At 46.6% G+C, this 22,249-nt stretch overlaps 1 long non-coding RNA gene across 1 annotated transcript in view; it reads left to right on the top strand.

Moving 5' to 3' along the window:
• LOC146833094 (uncharacterized) overlaps positions 1 to 8,520 on the top strand; it is a 137,561-nt gene extending 129,041 nt beyond the window's left edge. The window contains exon 3 of the long non-coding RNA XR_014960198.1: positions 8,380 to 8,520. This is a non-coding gene — a long non-coding RNA (uncharacterized LOC146833094). The remainder of the gene's footprint in view (positions 1 to 8,379) is intronic.
• Positions 8,521 to 22,249: the final 13,729 nt, after the last annotated feature.

Here is a 22,249-nt window from a genome sequence, read left to right on the forward strand (position 1 = left end):
GAGAGATGTTTCACTTCCTGTGATGTCTTCGACAGAAACTACTATACAACAGGAGCGTGAAGTGGAAACATCAATTGATGTGCTGCCTGTTTTGTCATCATCTTCAACGACTACACCTCGAGATTATGTCTCGCCGCCTATGGAGCTTACTGTAGACATTCCTACATGTACGCTCCAATCATCTTTTAATGATGACCGACCACCGTTCTATCGATTAGGAACAGTTGTTTATTACATGAACAGAGACAACTTTTCTTTAACTTCATCATCTTCTTCATCGAATTCTACTGTGGATGAACCCCCAGTAGTATTTTGATTTTCTTTTCCTGGTTTCGCAGAACTTATCTGGATCCTCCTTTGACCTACATGTGGATGGTGTTTACAATGGTATTTCTCTTCATGTGGGTTGGATTTGTGACTGTCTTTTTTCTTTTAATTAATGGTCATTATTTGCCAGAACGCTCTGTTGTACATTTGGTTGATGGTGTTTTGGCCCTACACACGTCATCACATTTAATTAAAAGGGTTCAATCCCATGTTAACATTTCGGCTGTGCCAGTAGTAGATGGCATTATTTAGGATAAAGTTCCATGCGAAGTATACGGCCCGACGGAGACAATTCGAATGCCATAAGTCTTTCGTGTGTCACTGGGTGATGTCATCACACCTGGGATGCATTCGTAGGACTGGAATATTAATTCAGTACATTCATTGTTTTCAGATTTAAAATATTACACTGCTTTTGAAACTGAGGATTTGTATTTAAATTCTGCCAGTTATAGTGATTTACTCTATTTCCAGCATTATGGTCATCATTTCTTGCATAAATCCAACACAGTCAGAAATCACGTTAATTATACACAATGGGAACATTGTCCTGTCCATTTAAAGGTAGTTCCCAGACTCAGAAAAATAAGTATGTCTATTTTTCAGGCTATAATTTGTCTGATCTCAGGTCCTATTATTATAAATGAAATGCCCAAACACACACAAAATTTATGCTGACCCATACTAAATTGGTATATTCTTCACATTTCATAACTAATTTGTCCTTAGGAGGTTATGATTTTTGGAAAGACATGATTAATTTAAAATCAATATGGGGTACCAAATATTGGCAGGTGCATGGAACTGAATCATTGCATCAGGCATGTCTGATACCATCACAGATGATATTCCTGAATCAGACAGTGCAACAAACTACATGTTTTTGTTTGACTACTTCTAAAAATTTAAATTCTCCATCATTCCCGTCATTAACAGATTATGACGACTGGCAACAAAATGCAAATTATTCTCTAGGGGACTTACACGGTTTGGTCCACAATGGTACCCTTAATTTGTTCCCTATTAATCCCTTGGGCTGGATAATATGACCCCTCAGTACTAATGCTTGCCAGTTAAGTTTTTCAAATTCGACAGAAGGATTTAGGCTCAGTAGACCAGACCCTCGTTTTCCACAAACACATTTGGTTACAACCTATTCAGTGGGTAAATTATGTCAACAGTGGTAGGGACAGTCATCATTGTCTTCTGTGAAACAACATCTCTCAAGTTCATCTGGCGACATTGATCTTGAAGATTTCATTTTGGGTCCAAGGTCTCCTCGCCCGAAACATATTACTAATAAATTCTCTAAGCTGACCCAAATGGAGGCAGCTTTCAGATTGCGACAACTAGATCAAGACGACTTGCGTACAGTTTTGGATGTTGTGGACAATAGCATTAATACTTTGTCTTCTCGTATCTACACTTTGGACAATATTGTTTCATCTGTAATTGACATTGTGCAGAATGAAGTGTCTGTTTTGTATCATGGCCAAAATCAATTACGCTCTGTTATGCAATTTGGCTGGACTTTGCAAACACTGAAAAATGGGAAAGTGCCTTGGAATTAGTTGAACACAACTGACCTGTTTTTGTTCTTTAATTTAACAGATAAACAAAAACTTATATCCATGAAAGATTCGACATACACATTGTTACATATTGAGAAGTTAGAACAACTACCCTTCTCAATAGCAGAGACCAATTCCTCAGAATGGTTAATGCACGGGGTTATTTCTTTGACCATTTCCCTCTTTCAATTTACTGCATGTATGAAACATTATCCCAATGGTAGATTTGAACCCCTGGGTACCGGTACATACAAGACAAATTCACAGTGAGAAATCCCCCCTTCAATACAGTCATCCTCATAGTGACATTCACTGCATAAAGTAAGAGGGAGTCATGCGGAACAAGACGGACATACAATTTACAGAGAGCTATAAGAGACAATGCTATCCATAGAATACAAACACGTTGCAACAGGTGGTTGGGGCTGCAGGGAGCAAGAACACCACACCTAAGGGGGGGAATCCAGCACCTCCGCCGTCGACTGGTCCATCAATGTTCACCTTTCCCTCTGAAGCTCCACTGTCGGGGAAATGCAAATGTCTCCTCTGTATCTATTACATGTTTCCCATTTCTGATCCCATTTCTTGGGGCAACCCCGTCCCTTAAATACTGACTTTTCAGCAACCATGGCGAGGTCCATATCCTGTGCCCAGTCAACCAGGAGCGGAACCGTCCCCACCCCCCATTTCTTCGCAATATTCCGTTTTGCGATAATAAAGCCCATAGAGGCCCACGCTTGTTCAGCCTGTGTGAGGTCCGTCGCCCCCAAATATTAAATAGGAACAGCTGTGGAGATAACCCAAGGGCTTTGCCTCCCGCCCTCTACAGTTGACCGTCAATATTCCCCCAGTAGTCCTGGATGCGTGGACAGTCCCATAAAATATGAATAAAAGTGCCCTCCTGGTTACAGTGTCGGAGGCAAAGTGGATCGGGGCGTCTGCCTAATTTGAACAGTAATTTGGCATCAAAGTAGGCCCAGTGGAGGATCTTAAACTGGAGGAGCTGCATGCGCATGGGGATGGCTACTTCTCGAGGCGAGGCCAAGGCCAAGGTGTCCCTCCACATGTCATCCTCCAACTCCCCCAAATCCCTCTCCCACCCCCCCTCAGTTTCAGCATCGGGTCAACACGATTGTTGACTAGCTTTTTGTATGTAAGTGAAATGGCCTTACGATCCATAGGATCCAACAATAACCGGTCTTCCAGCGAGGATGAGTCAGGGAGGGGGCCATCTCTCGGCAGGGCGGAGGACACAGCATGGATAATCTGTAAGTACCTAAATGTCTTGGACGGAGCCAGTTGGTATTTAGCTTGAAGCTCCGCAAACGAGGCCAGCTTCCCTTTAACCCAGAGGTCTCTAACGGTGGAGATTCCAATTAAATCCCACTTGTCAAACCCTGGACAAGAGCTAAGATGCCCCAGAACATCAGGTTCCCATAAAGGGGTTGCCTTCGTAAGCCGCATGTGCCACCCCAATCTTTTGGTGACACTGTGCCAAATCTCGACCATGCGCGCCATAGGCCCTGTTAGGTTGAGTTTGCGGGGATTGGTGTAAAGCGCTCTATTGTAACCGCCTCGCCCCATGAGCCAATGGTCCGTGCGAAAATTAGGCTCGTCGTGGGGTTCAAACACCCATCTATTGACAGCGATCGGCTGGGACGTTTGATAATACAGTCTGAGATCCGGTAAGCTGATGCCCCCATCATACCAACCCATGGTGAGTTTAGTCATTGCTATTCGCAGCGTACGGCCCTCCCACAACAATTCCCGCAATACACCATCAATTTGGGAGAAATAAGAATCTGGGATCGAAGTGGGGGTATTCTGCAGAGAATAGGAAGTACAAGCATTTTAAACAGGGACGCACGTCCGAGAAGAGTCAGGGGAAGAGAGCGCCAATGCTTGGCATCGGATTTAAAATGTTGCAGAGGTCCAAGTAGGTTTTGTTCAATCAATCAATCATTGTATTTAAAAAGCGCACTACTTACTTGTTAGGGTCTCAAGGCGCTGAGGGGAGGGGGTGCTGCTACTGTTGGAAGAGCCAGGTCTTGAGGAGTCTTCTGAAGGTGAGCAGGTCTTGGGTCTGCCGTAGGTGGGTGGGGAGGGTGTTCCAGGTCTTGGCAGCGAGGAAGGAGAAGGATCTGCCGGCGGTCTTTCTTTGGATGCGGGGGACAGTGGCGAGGGCGAGGCTGGCGGACCGGAGTTGGCGGGTGGGGGTGTAGAAGCTGAGTCGGCCGTTGAGGTAGGCTGGTCCGGTGTTGTGGAGGGCTTTGTGTGCGTGGGTGAGTAGCTTGAAGGTGATCCTCTGTTCGACGGGGAGCCAGTGTAGGGCTCTCAGGTGGGGGGTGATGTGGCTACGGCGAGGGACGTTGAGGATCAGTTGGATGCGTTGCAGTCGTCGCAGGTGTTTGGCCTGGATACCTGCGTAGAGTGTGTTGCCGTAGTCCAGCCTGCTGCTGACAAGGGCCTGGGTCACACTTCTTCTTGTTTCGGTAGGGATCCACTTGTAGATCCTGTGGAGCATGCGGAGGGTGTTGTAGCAGGAGGAGGAGACGGCGTTGACCTGCTTTGACATGGAGAGGGAGGAGTCTAGGATGATTCCCAGGTTGCGTGCGTGGTTGGTGGATGTCGGTGCTGTTCCTAGCGTGGTTGGCCACCAGGAGTCGTCCCGGGCTGAGGGGGTGGATCCGAGGATGAGGACCTCCGTCTTGTCCGAGTTCAGTTTCAGTCGGCTGCTCCTCATCCATACAGCAACGGCCTTCATTCCCTCATGGAGGTTGGTTTTGGCGGTGTGCGGGTCCTTCGTGAGGGAGAGGATCAGCTGGGTGTCGTCGGCGTAGGAGATGATGTTGAGATCGTGTTGGCGGGCGACGTGGGCGAGGGGGGCCATGTAGACGTTGAACAGCGTTGGGCTGAGGGAAGAGCCCTGGGCTACGCCACAGATGATGTCGGTGGCTTCGGAGCGGAAGGGGGGAGGCGGATGCTCTGGGTTCTCCCGGAGAGGAAGGATGTGGTCCAGTCCATGGCCTGCTCTTGGATTCCGGAATCTTGGAGGTGTGTTTTTAGTGTGCGGTGGCAGACCATGTTGAAAGCGGCTGACAGGTATAGGAGGATGAGGGCTGATGTCTCGCCGTTGTCTAGTTGAATCCTGATGTCGTCTGTGGCAGCGATGAGGGCTGTCTTGGTGCTGTGGTCTGTAGATCTTTTTTCTATTTCTTTACTTTTGGTAAATTCGCAGCACCCGCGCTTTACTTTTAATGTTAAAAGTAAAGAGAGGGTGACGCGGCTGCCTGACGAGCGCTTGTTTGGCCTTCTAATAGACACTGGCATGGATCATAGTGCACTATTTTGTAATGCTATACTTTGTCCATTCCTTTATGTTCTTGTGCCCCTTATTACTCTATGATGGTAGCCAACACTGTTTGTATGTTTGTTCATATTTATTTATGAAGCGCAGTACCCAAAGTACTCACTACCTTAACCGACGGAGAAGGAAGAAAATAAGCTTATGAGAACAAGTGAATTTTAAGCTGTGCCTTACCTTATATGGGTCTTAGTCCGTACGAACTGGATATAGAGCTATAGCTACAAATGGCAATCTTTCTGGAGAGTTTTGCTGTACACAGCTATTGAAGTGCTCATTCTAAAGCGAGAGATGAATGAAGCACTTTCTTGGCAGCATTTCCCGACTCTGCTCCTGCTGGCCCTATGTTTATTAATTTAAGAGGTTTGCCATGCGGCCGAATGTTTCAGCTTTCGGAGACCCGGGAATTTGTTCCTTCTAAGGTTTGGCTTATGCATGGGGGATTTCATCTTCAGGCGGACATTTTTTTCCCATGCACCTGGAAGTGATCAGTTCGCACCTGGAAGTGCCTGCTTTGTATGCCACCCCCGATCTCTCGTCATGCAAGTCTTCTTGAATGGGCGTCCGTGTTTGCAAAGAGGACTGCAAGGTGAATTTCCACTTAGGCATTAGTCGTTCGCCTCCCAAACTGCGGTCTTTAAGGACACTGTGGCTTCATCCCCGATATCGCTGTTCCATTCTTCTTAAGAATGCAGTTCTTTGTGGCGAGGCGTTTTTTTCTGCTCACCACACAGACATTAATTCATAACAACACAAGCCCCTTCCTTGTCCCGGTCTTTGGTTTAACGCGCTGAATTGTGGGCATTCTTTATCTTCCACTTTGGGTAAAGGTTTGCGGATCTTCCAAACTCGAGTTAAAAGCTTCTCTGCAGCGTATTTTCAGAAGCCAGCTGTTTTTCATGAGCCCGGTTTGATTTGGTTAGTAGCTGGGACTCTGAGAATCCTGGACCGATGCCCAGTTGGAATGGATGTATATTTTTAGGTCTCGCCTGAGACAGCGCATGCGGTCTCTTCGAGACATTTAGTAAGTGGCTTTTAAAAGTGCTACCAGAGGCTTTTGGTGGCCTAAAGCTTGAGTGCACGTGAGCGTGCACGCCCGCAGCCACCATCTGCCTTTCTGTCATGGCTCATTAAGCCTCCTCCACCCCATTGCTGTCTGCTCTCACTACCCCCTCCCTTCTCCCCCCTCCCTTCTCCCAGTCCCTCCTCGTTAGCTTGTTATTCTTAACTTCGCAACCCTGCCGTCACAGCGCTTTTCCCATAACTTTTAGCTGTGTTGCATGGCTGAAAGTTATGATGAAATAGCGCTGAGGTGCATTCGAGCGCTATGAAAAAAGCGCTATAACGTGTTAGTTGGAATGAATGGAGCCACAAACATACATCTTTGACTGCACCAGGCTGGGTCCGAGCACAGAACTCATTAGTGCTATAAGGTATGTTTGCTGTATGTCAAGCACAAGATACTCCAGATTGTAGCCCAGCTGAGGAGCCTTAGAAAATATGGCTTGTATTCCACGTATCAATAGTAGTACACTATACTGCTAGGTGAAATGATCCGCATTCACGGGCCACTGTTTGTGGAGGGGGCTGATCTGAAAGGGAATGGATGAAGCTTAGAAAAGCAGAGCCCAGACGTCCATTAAATGAGGCCTATGTTAATAATTCCAAACGGAAAGCAGAGGCCAGCGCAGGAACTTTACCACTCATCAGCTGACCCCCCGGGTTCTATGAGTAGCTCATACTGCAAAGCATGGCAAGTGCGTACACACACACACATACATACAAAAAATTATCTTCTGTCCACTGAGTGCATGTGTAGAGATCGTGTGCACCAGCAGACAAAGCAAGGCAGGCACATTTCGCTGTCACGATATGGAAAACCAATATACATGTACACGTGTTTCAAACCTTTGCTCTAAACATAATAAACCGTGCCCGCCGTCCTAGCACTTTTCCCATAACTATTAGCCATGTTGCATGGCTGAAAATTTTAAAAAATAGCTCAGTGCTGCTTTGTAGTGCTTTGACAAAAAGTTATTACACAGTCAGCACTGCCCGCATTATACCACTTTTGTTTTTTCTTTCAGTCATGCTACACAGCAGCCGTGCTGATGTACAACATGGGTAAAAGACAATGACAAAGCCAATACCTTTTCATCAATCCACAACCAATTTATCCACCATTTCACCTTTCTATCCACCCACACATTTTTCTATCAATCACTTTCTCTTCTATTATCTTTTCACCTAATATCAATCTATTCACTCATTCATCCTTTCACCCTTCCCTCCTTCCTGTCCTCTATCGATCCTCCCAGTCATCCTTTCACTGTTCATCCATTCACCCATCTTTTCTTCCATTCTCAATTTATCCAGCCACCCAACTCCCTTCCATGCACTCTTCCATCTTTCCACCCTTCCATTCATCCTTTTGTTCCAGCAGTCTTCCAGTCCTATTCATTCATCCATCCTTTCACTCGTACGTTCATCATTCCAAACCTTCTTTCACCCTCTTTTCCTCCAACCCCCTTTCCTTCTGTTCCTATTTTAATTCTTCCTTCCACACTTACTTCTTTTGTTTCACACTTCCTTCCACTCTTCCCTTCACATTTCTTTGTTTTATCCTTCCATTCATACTTGTATCCTTCCTCGTTCCTTCCTTTTTTCCCTTCCTCATTTCACCATTTATATTTAGCAATCGATTTATTTTCTTCCCTCTTTGATTTTTTACTTTATTATCTTTCTATGTACCTCTGATGCCTCTACTTTTCTGGTTTTCCACATTTTATTCATTCAATCCTCCGTCTCCTTCACGCACTTGGCTCAGTTGTCAGCCGTAGGCTTACACAAACCTGAAGACAGACAAAGCCCTCAAAAGAGTCAACATTTTAGTGTCTTGTCAACCAAGTGGCTCATGTCAACACCCACCACACCTCTAGTTACTATAGTAGAGGGTTTAGGCATAGCCAATAGGTCTCGCCTTTGGGACCTTAAGTGTTTAGTTATCCAGCACAATATCCTTGGTGCAATAACATCAACTGTTGCATGGCTGAACACTTATAAGGTCCCAAAGGCGAGACCTATTGGCTATGCCAATGCTTGTTTTCTTTCTTTCAGTGCCTGGAAGAATCCAGATATGACACGGGATTCCGGAAGGTTGCCTGGGTAACTGGAGCGGAAGACAGGAAGGATGTAGAGGCAGCTTGAACGTGTAAGGAGTGGCCAAGGACCAGAGCCATAGAAAATCGGAGACGGAGGCTTGAACACGCTGGATTCCAGGTAAGCGGGAGGAAATAACGAGGCCAAGCGCTTCTGTTACTTAGATACGCTTATTTATAGTCCAGGAATGGGTGGGGTAACACGTTGAGGGTGTGTCCAGTTAACTGTCAACTGGCTAAAGTAAACACATGGATAAAAGGAAAAATAGTACAGGTGGGAGCAAGGCTGAATGCTTAGTCATGCTTACTAATAAGTCCTCTCCATGTGCGCTTGTATTTTAACTGTGTTATCACCAGAAAGTCTTTTTTGTTTTACAATACATAAACGGTTGAGCATAACATATATTTGTGAAAAATAATTAAACAGATATCTCAGCACATTATTCTTCACTGCCATAAAAATATAGTTCAAGAGTTGACCATAAGCGCAAAATTCTTAACATTGTGAGATGCGGGCTTACTTTTCGCTTCACCTACTTCACTTGCATGCAACCTGTGTTCCATTGCCGCCTGGCCCTTTCTATTGGGCCTTGGATATCTGCCTCTCCACATCATCAGGAGCTGACCCGGATTATGATCTGTTGGTGGATCCCTTGCTGGCCCATGACCAGGACTGTTTTGGTAACGCCTGTATAATGTGTGTGACTGCACTTGGAGTGCGTCTTAAAAGAGAGCTTCATTGAATATCACACAAGTTGTCCTATTCTGCGGCTGAATGCACTGGATCACGAGGAACACAAATGTTGCTTTGCTCAACTGAATTGGATGGCATCCCTCTTTTTTTATGAAAAACAATGATGCCTGTAAGAAACGGGGATTCCCGGTAGGGTAGGGCATGCGCCACAGCCAGGCAGAAACCCCCATTTCTAGTCAGGGCAAGAAAGTTACACACTGAAGAGAACCAGATCTCACCCCCTTGCTAGCTTGGCACGAGCAGTCAGGCTTATCCCAGTGGCAATGTGTAAAGCGTTTGCGCAACACACACACACAGCGGCGACACACTGGGCACACTACAAAAGACACTCCACACAAGGTTATGTAAAAATAGCCTTTGTATTATGTAAAACACATTAGAATCATGATCACAGATATATACTCTGTGCCTACAGGCACCAGGTCATTATTTACAGGGGATTATGTACAAGGCAGCGCCAATCGGGCTGCTGCCAGAACCATCGCAAAGCATAAACAGTAAATGTAAAATGACTAAGCCTGGGCAAAGCACTACGCTACGCTCGCGTAGTTTGCGAAGTTCGCACTACTTTGCACTACGCGAATTGCACGTAGCACAGTGCGAACACGTGTAGCGTAGTGTTGCGTAGAGCTGCAGTAATTTTTTGCTTGCTCGCGGTCCTCAACGTCAACTTGGCGACCGCGAGCAAGCAAAATGACATCCCGGCGAGACTTTTTCCTTGCTCGCGATCAGCAACATCAAGTTGGCGATCGCGAGCATGGAAAATAAACCTCCCGGCGAGATTCCCAACGCGAGGAGGTCAGGTTTCTCATTGCGAGTGGTCGCGTATGCTCGTGACCACTCGCGATGAGAAACTACCAGTTCGCGTTGAGAAAGCTGCCGCTCGAGTAAAAATCTACTCGAGCAGCAGAAAACTACAGCTCGCACTGTGCAAGATGCCATTTTCAATGATTGCACAGTGCCGGTTGCTTGTCCGCACTGTGCAATCATTGAAAACGACATCTGGCACAGTGCGAACAAGGTACTACGCAGTTCGCGAAGTGCTACGCGTAGCTCGCGTAGTGCGAACTGCACTTTGCGTAGCTTCGTGAAGTGCTACTTCGCGAACTACGCCCAGGGTTAAAAATGACCAGTAATAAATGTACAACAGCCAGTAGCTACTGGTGAAGTAGTGAACCCAGCCTTATACCGCGATAGGCAATCACATTTAGATCAGGCATAACCTAAGCATCATAGTATGACAGGCGTAATCACATGAGCATCTCATTAGGCATAAACCACCTTAGATCAGGCATAAATCATGGGCATAAATCACATCCTTCATAACCACCTTAGCATGAGTACATTAGGCATAAGGACAGTAGTGCACACATCATACCTACTGAAATGACCCCAGTCAGTCATTGCAGCTGCCCATGCTCTCGTGGCGCACCTGTACAAACAGGTACTGGCACTAGCAACGTGCCGATTTGGGGCCTACGTTGCAGCTGCCTGGAGGTAACAAGAAAACACGGGCACCAACTGTGCCTCCTTAGCCCCCTGGGACTCTAGCCCAAATGGTCCCCAACGATGCAGCTGCCGCTAACAGGGGGGACAGCTGTGCCAACTAGTCTGGGCACCCTTGTGCCTTTGCAGCCCCACCTTGGAACTCTGAAAATAGTTTGGCCAACAGCGTTGCAGCTGCCCGCAACTGCGGCGCCGCTAAATAGTCAAAAGGTCGGAGCACTCTCTGTGCTTTAAGGGCAGCCCCCACTCCGGGATCCTACAAACAGATTATGCCCCCAACGTGGGAGCGGCCCGGCTGTCCTGCAGGACTGCTCAGGTAAACAGACATCGGCAATGTGCCTCACTCTCGCTTCCCAGGCCAGCCCCACTCACCGGCAGTCCTGGGTCTCCTCCGGTCCTGTTCTGACCTCAGGCAACGCCACTCCTCTTGCTGGCTGGAGGCGAGCTGCTGGAATGGAGCATGCACCGCTCCAACTTCTCAGTGGCTGCGGGGCTCTCTCTGACTCACGAGAATGAAATGAAATGAAAAATATGCTTATATAGCGCATGGCTACCCGGAGGCATCCCAGCGCTGCGGAGTGCGAGTCAAGGAGACGGTGGAGTTATGGAAATAGCCATGTCTTGAGTTGTTTCCGGAATGAAAGATGGTTGGCTTCTCTACGAATGAAGAGAGGAAGGGTATTCCAGAGTCTCGAGGCGTTGTAGGAAAGAAGTCGACCTCCTGACTGAGCCCTTCTGATTCTGGGGACCTCCGCTAGATGAAGTTGGTCTGAGCGGAGATTTCTGGTGGCTTTATAGGGTTTCCTTAAGTTTTTGATGACGGGAGGGCCTTTATTATGAAGGATTTTGTGTGCGATACAGAGGGTCTTAAACTGTATTCTCTCTTGTATTGGAAGCCAATGGAGTGTCTTCAGGGCAGGCTTGGCTGAGCAGCGGTTATTAATGCCAGTGAGTAGCCTGGCGGCTGAATTTTGGACAACCTGAAGTTTGGAAATGACTGCTCTATGCGCGCCCAGATAAAGGGCATTGCCATAGTCCAACCTGGAAAGGTCGAGTGCCTGAACTACAAGCTTTCTTGAATGGGCAGGCAGAAGAGGGAGTACTTTCCGTAAGGTGCGAAGCATACCATAGCAAGTGGCGGCCGTTTTCCTTGCTTGGGTTCTGAAAGTGAGGTCATGGTCAAGCCATATGCCCAAGCTTTTTATTTCCTGTTTGGGTAATGGTGCAGGCCCCATACATGATGGCCATGAGTTGCTGGGATTGAAGCTTGCTTGATTGCCCAGCAGCATGAGCTCGGTTTTGTCATCATTAAGCTTAAGGTGAGAGAAACTCATCCAGCTGGTAACTTCTTTAAGACATGAGCAGAGATTGGTGGATGACTGCTCTTCCTGATTCAGGGCCACAATGAGCTGGGTGTCATCTGCGTAGGTGACCAGTTGGATTCCAAAAGGGGCAACTATCTGTGCTAGTGGGGACATGTAGACATTAAAAAGAGTGGGGCTCAGGGAGGAACCCTGAGGTACCCCGCATTGGAGAGGTACTGGTTGGGACCGGATGTTCCCTTCAAATACCTGGAAGAATCTTTCTTCCAGGAATGACTCCAGCCAAGACAGGGCTTTACCTGTTACTCCCCCCGCTCAGGCCTGCACCACTTCCGGGTCACCTTCTCCTTGCATCTTGCGGCCCCACCCACAGTCAGGCCGCCGGCCTGACTTCCGGGTCCACTTCTTGTGTCTCTTCTCTCCGGCCGCGGCGGTGATTTCGGTCGACTCCGTTCTTCCTCGGCGGGGCAATGCGGGGTGGGCACCCGCTTCAACGTAGACACAGAGCAGGATGGGCACCCGCTTCGGGAGGCAGAAAATAGCGGGGTGGGCACCTGCTTGCTAATAAAGAATAAATGCGGGGTGGGCACCCGTTGCAGAGCAAAAATACGTGGGGTGAGTACCCGCTTTCCTGTTCAAAAATGAAGAAAATGCGGGGTGGGCTCCCGCTAGCCAAAAATGAGCGTAAATGCGGGGTTGGCTCCCGCTTCTTGGTGGTTTCGGCAGCTCGGTCCGCTGCGGTGATTTGGGGAATTCCAAAATGCAGGGTGGGCTCCCGCTCGATTCAATAAACATAAGTGCGGCACAAACACAGGGTGGGCACCCGCTCCAGTTTTAGAAGGTGTCCACATGCGGGGTGGGCTCCCGCTCTTCCACAGGCAGCCCAGGGGGACTCCCACAACTCCAGGACTCCCTAATTAGAATATAGCGCTCACAAGGCGCTAGAAGCCAGAAGAGCAGTCAGGCAATGTTGGGCAAGATCAGCAGGCAGTAGGGCAGCTCAGCAGAACAGGACAGCAGTTCCTGGGACAGTCAAATCCAACAGTGTGGCAATCCTACTGGCGCAGCAGGATTCACTCTAACAAAAGTCCCTTCTTGGTCCTGCAGAAGGCAGAGGGGCAAAGTTGGGCACAGGGCCCAGCATGCAGGGACCCTCAGGGGCCAGCAGCTGAGTCCCGCGGTGGTTCCTCCTGGCAAAGTTTCCCCTCCAATTAAGCACAAAACACAACACCTCATGGGGTCACAGCCCCTGTATTTATATACCCTTCTGCCCTGCTACTAGAAGGGGGCTGAAGCTTTTGGAAGGGTCTTTTGGGAAACCAGTCCCAACTGGTTTTGAGGGAGTGTAGAGCACTTTGTTTACCAGGCTTTCCTCCTCCATTTGTGAGCTGGGGCTTGGTAATCAGACACACCACAGGGGGCGGAGTCAACATTGTACAGGACAGGCAGAGATCCATTCAGGGACAGGGGACTTCTCCTCCCACTATTCCAATTGCAGATCTTCTATTCAGCCTAGGGCTGACTCACCCTGCCCTCCCTGGAGCCACCCACACTTCACCAGCCCCGGTCACTTCTAGAACCAGACGTGCAATACACAACAGGCAGGCAGGCACACAGCACACAGAAATGCCAACTTCTAAAAGTGGCATTCCTAAAATAGTGAAAATAAATCTGCACACACCATTGCGCAGCATTTATTATTTCCATTCCACACATACCAAACATGACATACTTATTTTGTTCCATTTAGGAACTATCCCATAAGGGGGTCTCCCAATGTTAGCCTATGGAGGGCAGAGAGCACACACACTCTGCACTGCTAAACAGTGCTAAAGTGCCCAGAGTCCTAAAACAACCAACTCCATGTCAGAAAAAAGGCTAGGAGGAAGGCAAAAAGTTCAGGGATGACCCTGCAAAAAGGGCCAAGCCCAATAATGCTCTTTTGGAACACATTGCATTCCCTGGTGCGCATAATATTTTCAATTCTTCTGACTAAACTGCACACACACACACACACACATATGTGTATATATATTTATATATATATATATATATATATATATATATATATATATATATATATATATATATATATATATATATATATATATATATATATATATTTACTGAAGAAAACCATAGCTTTCAGACACGTTATAGTTAGGAATTAGCATTTAAAAAACCTTAGAAATTCACTGAAAAAACCATAGGTTTCAGGGGTGTTATAGTTAGCTGGACATTTCACTCGTACAAAACCATAGAAATTCCCCCGTTATAGTTAGTTCAGCTAACTATAACTCGCGCGCCCGCAATGCACTGCTGATGACGTCACATATTACATCACTCATGACATGGTCAGTGACATCACTCATGACATCACTGATGACATCTCAATTGACATCACTGATGACATCATCCAGTGAATGTGTGTTTTTCTGAAAATTAAATATGTTTTATATATGTATATCTCAAGGTTGATGGCAAAATAAATGGGTATGTAAGTGTCTAAATAGATGTTTTTTTTTGGTAAAATTGATTGTATAACTGACTAACTGTGTATTAGTGAATACATGTGGAAAAGCAATGTGGTTTGAATTTTGGAAGAGAGAGTAGGTTTCCTGCTCTCTCTTCCTCTCTCTGGTCCCCGGGGCATGTGGGGGGGCTCCAGTCCCCCACACAGGAATAATTTTTTTTAAGAAGCCCCGGCAGTCCCTGGGGCAGCGGGGGTCTGTATGCCCCTGCAAATATATTAAGCCCCGGGGGTGGCAGTCCCAGGGGCTCGGGTGGGGGCTTGAATGCCCCCAACATTAAAAAAACAAAGCCCCGGGGGTGGCGGTCCCCAGGGCAGTGTGGGGGGATTGAGGCCCCCCCACACTTTTGCTTTTCTGCCCCGGCACCTAGCCCACCCGGGGGCTTTATTTAAACGAAGCGTGGGAGCCCGCGCTTCGTTTTCTTCATTTTCGCAGCTGGATCCGCGCACCCAGCGCACATCTCGGCGTTTTGAACATTTTGCGAAGATTCGTCAATCGGTGCCAAAGTTATTGGGAATAGAATGTTGCGATTTTCCTATGGTAACTAGGTCCTAACTATAACTACCTACTGGCGCTCGCCAGTAGGTAATACATATATATATATATATATATATATATATAATGTCCACATCCTCAGTATTCCGGGACACAAATGCGGCGGTGCAAGAACAGGGTCCGAGGAAGTCCTGTATTTATAAACGTCTCACCAAGTGTATAACATACACGGATGCACTCCTCCCCAAGAAAGACACAGCATTTCCAAATTCAATCACGAAGATTTAATGTGCTTTTAAGCCAGATATATATATATATATATTACCTACTGGCAGTCGCCAGTAGGTAGTTATAGTTAGGACCTAGTTTCCATAGGAAAATAGTTTTTTGTTTTCCCAATAACTTTGGCGCCGGATGACGAATCTTCGTGAAATTTTCAAAACTAGTGGGGCGCTCCGGTCAGCTCCTGTTTTGAAAGTTTCGGGGTCAGTAGTTAAGCGGGGGCCTAGAAAAAAGGGGGGTCTTAAAACGTGTTTTCTCCATGGTATTTTCCATAGGAAACTTTAGACACAGCTACAGCCCGAACTACTGAACGGAATTACACCAAACTTGGCAAAAAGGTAGCCCTTGGTTCAGAAAGAGCCCTTTTTGGTAAATGGTGTAAATCTGTTCAGTAGTTCCTGAGATATTAAAAAAATAAGAAGTTTCGATATCTGGGCGGAGCCTAACCCCCCAGCACGAGCTTGGCTCTAATTGGCTGCCAACACTTCAAACCAGGAAGTTTTGGCAGTCATCTTGTGCCACGCATCGAGTGAAAATCTTCAGGGGGGCTGCTGCTGGAGGCTGGAGGATCGCTACTAGCAGATGGGCGAAGATGCCTCTCGCTGTCTAAAAGCAGGCAATTGAGAATTGAATGGCGACGCGTGTCACTCTAATTAAAGGGAACCTTCTTCGAGCAGGACCTGCACTTGCAGCGGAAATGGAAGGCAATAGAGACACCAACCTATCACAGCAATTTAGAAATTGCTGTTTTGATAAAAGAACGATGACATTTTTCTGCAAACTAGAAAAAAAACAGTGTCTGCCTGCAGTCGCCGGGTAAATAAAAAATTCCAAATGTGAGGAGGCCCAACAAATGAGTTTCGTTTTAATGTTCAGGACGTGCATGGCAGGTGGCGTTGCAGAGCTTCAGTGGATGCGAAAGTTCGCATAAAAACAATGGATTGCATTTTAACATGGCTAACGTAACTTTGTCATGATTCCCTAGAACACTGTAAATAACAACAGTGGAAGCTGTAAGAGATACATTATGAACTCTCACAAACTAAAATTCCTATCTGTCATCTGCGCAATTGCTCTCCGCTCCGATCTTGGAGACTCTGTTTTCTTTTGAAGAATTCGAGAAGACAGATGCAGCCTCTATGTACATCACCAGCCGCACTTGATATGACATAAGCACCAGCACACGGTGTAGTAGTGAAATTATTTCACTGCTCGGCGAGGGCACACGGTCATCATAGCACAGGTGTGTACGTTGATACTTATACCAGTTCTATGCAAACCCTAAACATGTTCTAGTTCAAGCGCTATGCGGCATGTTGTCCCAATAATAGCTTACTTTTCTTGTATTGCTGTCACTTGTCACGCGTGACACTATTAGACTTCACCTAATGTTTAGGTAACAGCTAGCTGCATTCTGGGACTTGTAGTATCACTGTCAACAATGCGCTAAAAAAAAATCACATGATGGAAGGGCGGCTGACTGAAAAACAAGACTGGTTAAAGGTGTCACACATGACAGAGAGCCCCTTGCTAGCTGGTTGCACCAGCTTTCATTTGGTGAAGTACATTGTGTTCTTTACATCATAATTCTGCACGTTTTTCCAGCATCGAGGACAACATTGTTTACAAACTGCGCATCAAATTTGTGCGCTTACGTACACACTGCAGGTGCAGCAACCAGTATCATTTATCTTAAAACCTTACATGAAAATGTCACTGCATCCGGTGTACAACTGAGATGGATATGCACATTTTTTTATGAGAACAAGAGAATGGCCCATTGAGAACAGAGACAAATAAAGTGCTCAGGATGAAAAATCTTAATATAAGATATCTGTGTCTCCCGCCACATTGCACAAATTATTATCCGGCTCTGCAACAGTTTCCAGTAGGAAAGACAGACAGCAGGTAGAAGATATGCGTTATGCGTTAAATAAATATAAGGGGGGATATTTGCTCATTTTTCATGCAAAGGAGAGCAGCAAGCAATGTTGCTGCTCTGCTTTGCATGAAATGGAGACAGCAGAAATGCGTCACATCTGCTTAAAATATGGCACCTTTCTGCTGTCTCCCTGCGCTGGTGCACTGTGTGCTGCCTGGCACCAGAGCAGGCACCCTTGCACCGTGGTGCAAGGGTACCTGCGTTACAGGCAGGATTGTTTTTGTGCAGGAACAGTTACCTTCCTGCACAAAAACAATCCTTAAAGGCATTTTCCAGAATGCAGCATGCCTAGAAAGAGGGATTAACAAAGAGAAATACAAACATTTCTCTTTGTAATGCCTGGTTCAGGAAGGTGTACCATTTTGCTGCAATTCTAGATTTACTCACCCTAATAAATCTGGGATTGTGTCAAAATCCATGAGTGGATGCAAGGGAACGCCCATGCTCCACCCATGGGACACCTCTCTGACACAAAGTAACGCAAGATAGTGCTAAGCGCTTGTTCTGCTTGGGTTTTCGGAACCCGCTCAACAGAGCCTCTCTAACCCAAACCAGAACGTTACCCCCCCCCAGGGCCTATTTACACCTAAATAACCACATATATATACCACCTAAGGACAGGGAATTCCTATTACATACATATATACCAAGACCTTACAGCCTCGCGGTCCCAAACGGACCCAGGACTTCCTGCCCAGACGGCAGCCACAGCCTCGCGGTCCCAAACGGACCCAGGACTTCCTGCCCAGACGGCAGCCACAGCCTCGCGGTCCCAAACGGACCCAGGACTTCCTGCCCAGACGGCAGTCACAGCCTCGCGGTCCCAAACGGACCCAGGACTTCCTGCCCAGACGGCAGCCACAGCCTCGCGGTCCCAAACGGACCCAGGACTTCCTGCCCAGACGGCAGCCACAGCCTCGCGGTCCCAAACGGACCCAGGACTTCCTGCCCAGACGGCAGCCACAGCCTCGCGGTCCCAAACGGACCCAGGACTTCCTGCCCAGACGGCAGCCTTAGCACGAGTTCATCCTATCATTACCACGACATACAACAAGGGAATTAACAACAAGGGAATCAGGGTTACTATGTATCAGATCACACAAAGACGGCTAGTTGAGCACAACCTGTTCCCCAGTTCGAGGTGCTCCTTTCTCCCTTATTCAGTTACCACCTACCTGATCAGGATTAACATCTGTTCATGTCAGGTCACAGCTGACTAGAAGAATAGGTTACCCTCTTACACAAGAACACGTAGCATATATTGCTTTACTACAAACTGAATACTTTATTTAGTTATTACATGCACACTCACGGAACATAATACATATCACATAACCTGCAAAGAAAAGTGAAAGATTAAGTTGTACACTCTAATAGTAAGGGGTTGACATCACCTTGGTCGTATGTAGCCTGCACTCAATGGTCATCTAGGTTCCCTTCTCGTCTGCGCCTCGGCTTCGCCTGGAAGTCACACCTCCGCAATCACGGGTTTACTCCCGTCTCCCTCTCCGAGTCACTGGGACCTCTTCCTCATCGGCTACTCTCTTCTCTTTGGAATATCTATTTCTCGGTTTTTCTCCACCTTCAAGTTTTTCATCTGTCTTCCCTGGAATAAGTAGTAGCTTTACTGCTAACGGCCAGGTGCCGCCTATGGACTAAAAGCAAGTGCCAGTATCTGCCTCAAACTTTTACTAATATAGATGTGCATTTCCTCATGGAAAATTCCAGCCCGTAACCTGCCGCCCACCAAATTCTTGTACCTCCCCGTGCCAAGGACACGCTCCCAGCCGGCCGGCCTGATGTAGTGTCTTCGGCATGAAGAAAAATACAATCCTTCGATAAGGGCCGGCCTGAACCGGTTCTCTCCAAGCGAATAACACCTCATAACTAAAACATCACCCTCGACCTAAAAACATCCCAAGCTGCCGGAGCAGAAAGAAAGATGGAGTCTCTCCTGATTGAGGCCTACCAGGCCTGAATTCAGCACGGCTCCATGAAATACCCTCACTACAGGACAGGTTACCCCTAATACTAACGAATCCATCCCCTAGGCTATGTGTGCAAGCCCTGCTCTATGGGGAAGAACACAGGATCATGTTGAAGTGCCTAATAAATAGGCTCTATACACTACTCTAACCCTTAAACTTGAATGGAAAGAGACTGAAGTCATATTGGTCCTTCTTTAACACAAGAAAGGCCGGGAAAATCGAGCAGTACATTTCACCCTTGACTTCAGTCTATTATACATTCATTAAATGGAGCTAACATCTGTGGAAGAATAATATGAAACAAAGCTAACTGATCTATGTCTAGTACCAAGTGTGCAGAATTGAAGTAGTGAAGGAATACACTGAATAAAGCAACAGATAGAAATCAAAACAGCAACAGCAATCAAAATACCACCTAATGTTTGGCGTAGCATGTGTATATCGGGTAACCAATTAAAGAGCCAGTCAAACCAGCCCTGGTCAATGTGTTTTCTAACTTCTTCTGTTAAGTCACGCAACTTGTCGATGTGTGCACGAATGGATTGTGTATGGTCAGACAAGTTAAAACAACAGAGACCTTCAAAGTCGGAGCAATCATGTCCATGTTTAAGCAAAAGATAATCAATGGCTGCTCTATTTTGCAAAATGGCCCTACGTTCACCCTGGGCGTCTAATAGCATGTCAGACAAGATTGTAGAAGTATGATTAATAGATTTCACCATCCAGCAAGCCATTTTCCCAATAGATTTGGCATTATAAACCGCCAAAGCAGGAACACCAATAATTGAAACAGCTAAGCTAAGGTATTCAGACTTGGAATATAAATGCAAAGATGGGTCACAATCCTCCTGTAACATTACAGTATCTCGAAGCACACGAGAGTTGGCATTCGGATGTGATGCGAACATCAGCAAACTGAGTCTCGTAATGGCACAAGGGCCTCCGGAGATGTTTGCAGGGACATATGGCCAGGAAGTATTACCACATGAGAAAAGCCATCCGGCAGGTAGTAACATCGTGCGATAGTGACTGGGGGTAACTACCAAACTATTACAAGTCATATTGTTCTGAACTGAAACACATGTGGTCGGTGTCCTTTGAAAGCACAAAGTCCGTTCATGAGCGGTAAATGAAGTGGCGCCTTTTAGTTTTAGGCGCAGACATTCAGAGATCGCACTAGGATTACACGTAAGAAAGAAGCACAAATCACCTTGTGTGATATTATAAGTAAGTATTTGGGACTGGATGGGGGTTTGCTCGTTCGGCAATTCAATACATAGGGGGCAATATACATGGGTAGCAAAATCACCTAGGAGAATATTGGGACGGGCCTTCGAAACATTAAAAATATGAATTAAAGTTTCCAATGAGGCGGGGACAGCAACCAGACAGGTCGCCAGAATGTCATGTACAGATCTCATCGGTGTCAAACAGAAGTGAGGGGCGTCAGTCACCCTTTTGGCTAGAGCTGTCCAAAAGTTCGATGATGAATCCCACGCAGCGAAGGAACGCAACACTCGGGTTCCCAGTTCATCCCGGGTTGATAGGATCCCTCCTTTCTCGTCGTACCAGTCCGAAAACAGTCCGGCTCCGACACATCCTGCAGCAACAATCCAAAGAATGATCTGAAAGAGAACCAAATACAGGCATTAATCATTCTCGTAAATAACATGTATCAGCCGGGACCGCTTCCCAGCTATCTTTCCCTGGTCTCATAACCAAAATGGTATTGTCCTGACCGGTGGCAATGACCTCTGCTTGTTCAGGGGGATTCTTAGGCGACTGCACCCAAACTCTGGCCCCAGGATTATCCGTGGAGCCAAAACCTTTCTGGCCTCGTACAGTTAGCAACGTTGGAGCAGTGCCTTTCATTAATGCACCACTGAAAACAGGCATTATGAGTAATTGAGCCACTCGGTCAGTGCGATGTATCAGTAAGTCAATCTCACTGCTATTCAGCAGGAGCACCTTAATCTCTCCCTGATAATCACTGTCGATAATTCCTCCAAGCACCTGAATGCCTTTTACAGCCAGCCCCGATCTAGGGGCGATCAATCCGAAATTTCCAGGTGGTATCTGAATACCAACACCTGTCTCTATGATGACTCGATCTCTACTTTTTATAACAATGTCATCCATAGCATGCAAGTCTAAACCTGCCGACCCTGGGGTCGCTCTACATGGAGCCAAAGCTCCGGGAGTAATTTCCCAATACATCACAGTTTCTCTGATTCCATTAGGCATAGCCTCAACATTCGGGGGAAACAAACGCATAAGTGGAGATTCAGCATTTAAAAAAGGACGATTATTCAAAATCAATAGTGCTTGGGGCAAAAAGTCTCGCCAATTTTTATACTTGTCATCTGTTAACTTACGCAGCTGGTCCTTTAGTAGGCCATTCAATCTCTCCACCAGGCCCGAGGCCTGTGGGTAGTAGGGTATATGGAATATCCATTCAATATTATTTTCCGTACAGAATTCCTGTACCAATCTTCCACGAAAATGGGATGCATTATCAGATTGAATTTGGAATGGCACACCATAGTACATCATAATCAATTCTAATGTTTTAATGGTATTCAATTGGGTAGCTTGCTTACAGGGAAGGGCTACCAGCAGGCCACTGTATGTATCAACAATAGTGCAAACATATTGACAATTCCTACTCATGGGAAGTGGACCAATGTAATCAATCTGCCAAATTTGAGCGGGCAGTTTTCCGCGATGTAAATGACCTTTAACAATTTGGGGCACCTTACGCTGTCTGATGTGCTGACAAACGGGGCAGTGTAAAATAACATTTTTAATTAGATCTAGGGGAATATAAATTCCTCGATCAGCAGCCCACCTGCTAGTGGCCTTCTCTCCAAAATGTCCTGCCTTCTGGTGTGCCCATTTCGCCAATCCCGCAATATCAGAATCTTGCCTGTCCACCACTGCCTCAGCAATTTTAGACTTCTCATCTGCAATGTTATGAAAAAATTTGTCAAGAGAATCTATCGGGGTGTG

The sequence above is a fragment of the Triturus cristatus genome, chromosome 4_2 (assembly GCF_964204655.1).
Source record: "Triturus cristatus chromosome 4_2, aTriCri1.1, whole genome shotgun sequence".
NCBI classification, from domain to species: Eukaryota; Metazoa; Chordata; class Amphibia; order Caudata; family Salamandridae; genus Triturus; species Triturus cristatus.